Below are 3143 nucleotides of genomic sequence, written 5' to 3' on the forward strand. Positions count from 1 at the left end.
AGTACTCTGGGGTCCCAGGGAACAGGAGTGGGAGCCCAGTAGCACCAGCAATTGGAGTGCAAGCTTCTGATTTTGCCCAAGTGGCCTGACATCCATCCTGTGAATGTATCACCCAGTCCCCACAAAACCCCTCTGTGATCTCCTCTCCCCCTGCAGGGACCACCAGCTCACCTTGAGGGCTAGACATTCCTCTCTGATGGGCGCTAGAACTCTTGCTTGTAAGGTGAGCTCTCAAGAAGAAACAACATTGAAAAGCAAAGACTCGGGAAAGAGATGAACTGGGGAAGTGGATGATTATTTGTATTTGCTATATATAGGAGAGAGTCGGTGTATAACAGGATTATTTTTATAAGCTATTTTTTTTTCCAGAGCTCGGTATAGCCATCCAATCTAACTGTGCCTATAAGCATCTATTTTTATAGCATCTGCTTCTTCCTTCTTTTGGGTCAGATGTGAACTTTTCAGATTCTCTCTTCTACTTCTTTTCTGACTTCCCCCAGTGCCTAGTGCTCTAAGCTCAGTAGTCAGAAGGCCCAGTAATGGTTGTATTCAGGCCTGGGATGGCGGGAGTTGCACAGTGTCTTGGAGCTATAGCCCACCCTTGTCTTTCCAGAAATGTGCTGCTTGAATACAAAATCCTTATTCCTCTCAAGGTGACTGGGCAATCCAAGAGCCAGGCATGTGTATTCACTCCACCTGGCCTCTCTTGGCTGGGATGATCTGTACAAAGTTGGAAGCAGCCTGCATGTGTTCTGTGTGGGTCTGCATGTGTGAACCCATTCCTCTGTGTCTTGAAGACAAGCAAAGCAGGAAGCATGAAAACTACACAGGCTGTAAGGCAGAGAGCTCTGCGCATTCCTGCTGTCTCACTTTCCACCTCTTGGATTAAGTCTTGATTTATTTGGCTTTGATGGAGTCTTATGTCCGTATCAAAGGGAATTATTTAGAATTGGAGCTGTATCAATGAGGATTGCAAGGGTTCAGCTGTCAGCACGGATTTCTTTGTCAGGGGTTCTCATTTCCCGACCTTGGCACCCGCTGTGACTTCAGCTTTATTCCCAGGAAGTCCACATCGCACCCTGCTTTCCACCTGCTTTAACACTTCTGCCTCTGGAACCTTTGCTCACACTGTTTATCTAAACAGGAAGCTCTTGCCCTCTGTCCAGGTTGCCAGCCCCTAGTGAGGTTAGAGGATTTCCTTTCTTTACATCTCCAGGGACTAGCATAACGCTGGCCATAGAGAGATACTCAGTAGATGCTTATTCAATGAATGGATGGAGGCATGGCTGTCTCTCACACCTGTTCTGCCTGCCTTGCATTGTGTGTGTTTGTGCCCAGCTACTCAGTCTTGTCTGACTCTTTGGGACCCCATGGACTGTAGCCAACTAGGCCCCTCTGTCCATGGAATTCTCCAGGCAAGAGTACTGGAGTGAATTGCCATTCCCTTTTCCAGGGAATCTTCCTGACCCTGGGATCAAACCCAGGTCTCCTGTGTTGCAGGCAGATTCTTTACTGTCTGAGCCACCAGGGAAACCTTGCACTGAGGGAAAATCATTTGGTTCTTACTCATCTGCTAGGTTCTATTCTAGGCACTTGGACTCCATCAAAACAGACAACAATCTCTGCCTTTATGGAGAGAGATTACATCCTAGTGGGGGTGAAAGATTAAAAAAACAATAAATAAATAACTTGTATGATGCACTACAGGGTGATAAGTGCCCTGGGAAAGCAGGAAGAGGCAGGTTGGAAGAGTCGGGGTTAGGCAGGTTGTGATAGCAAGTAAGGTGGTGAGATTAGGTCTCAGCTGGAGGGAATGGGTTCTTTGTCTGACTCCTGTAACATGATCTAGACATTTCCTCTGAGATTATTGTCTATTCCTTGTACTCATATGTGGTGTTAGTATACATATACATACATACGTATTGTTGTTGTTCAGTTGCTCAGTTTTGTCTGACTCTTTTGGACCCCATGGATTGCAGCACTCCAGGTTTCCCTGTTCTTCACTATCTCCCGGATTGTGCTCAAACTGATGTCCATTAAATCAGTGATGCCATCCAATCATCTCATCCTCTGTCGTCCCCTTCTCCTCCTGCTCTCAATCTTTCCCAGCATCAAGGTCTTTTCCCGTGAGTCACCTCTTTGCATCAGGTGGCCAACGTAGTGGAGCTTCAGCTTCAACATCGGTCCTTCCAGTGAATATTCAGGGTTGATTTTCTTTAGGACTGACTCGTTTGATCTCCTTGCAGTCCAGGGGATTCTCAAGAGTCTTCTCTAGCACCACAGCTAAAAAGCATCATTCTTCTATTCTCAGCCTTCTTTATGGTCCAACTCTCACATCCATACATGACTACTGGAAAAACCATAGCTTTGACTAGATGGAACTTTGTCAGCAAAGTGATGTCTCTGCTTTTTTAATATGCTGTCTAGGTTTGTCATAGCTTTTCTTCCAAGGAGCAAGCATCTTTTAATTTCAGTCACCATCTGCAATGATTTCGGACCCCAAGGAAATAACTGTTTCCATCGTCACTGCTTCCATTGTTTCCCATCTATTTGCCATGAAGTGATGGGACCAGATGCCATGATCTTAGTTTTTTTAAATGTCGAGTTTTAAGCCAGCTTTTTCACTCTCCTCTTTCACCTTCATCAAGAGGCTCTTTAGTTCCACTTGGTTTTCTGCCATAAGGATGGTATCATCTGCGTGTCTGAGGTTATTGATATTTCTCCTGGAAATCTCGATTCTAGCTTGAGCTTCATCTAGCCCAGCATTTTGCATGATGTACTCTGCATGTAAGTTGAATAAGCAGGGTGACAATATACAACCTTGATGTACTCCTTTCCCAATTTTGAACCAGTCTGTTGTTCTATGTCTGGTTCTAACTGTTGTTTTTTGAACTGCAAGCAGGTTTCTCAGGAGGCAAGTAAGTTGGTCTGGTATTCCCATGTATTTAAGAATTTTTCAAAGTATTTTGTGCTGTTGGTTCACGTACTGTTGAAATATAGCTTGAAGAATTTTGAACATTACCTTGCTAGTGTAATTGTATGGTAGTTTAATTCCTGGGTTGGGAAGATCTGCTGGAGAAGGGGTAGGCTACCTACTCCAGTATTCTTGGGCATCTCTTGTGGCTCAGCTGGTAAAGAATCCG

This window comes from Moschus berezovskii, chromosome 5 (assembly GCF_049115385.1).
Source record: "Moschus berezovskii isolate FMDL1 chromosome 5, NW_MosBer_1.0, whole genome shotgun sequence".
Lineage (NCBI taxonomy): Eukaryota > Metazoa > Chordata > Mammalia > Artiodactyla > Moschidae > Moschus > Moschus berezovskii.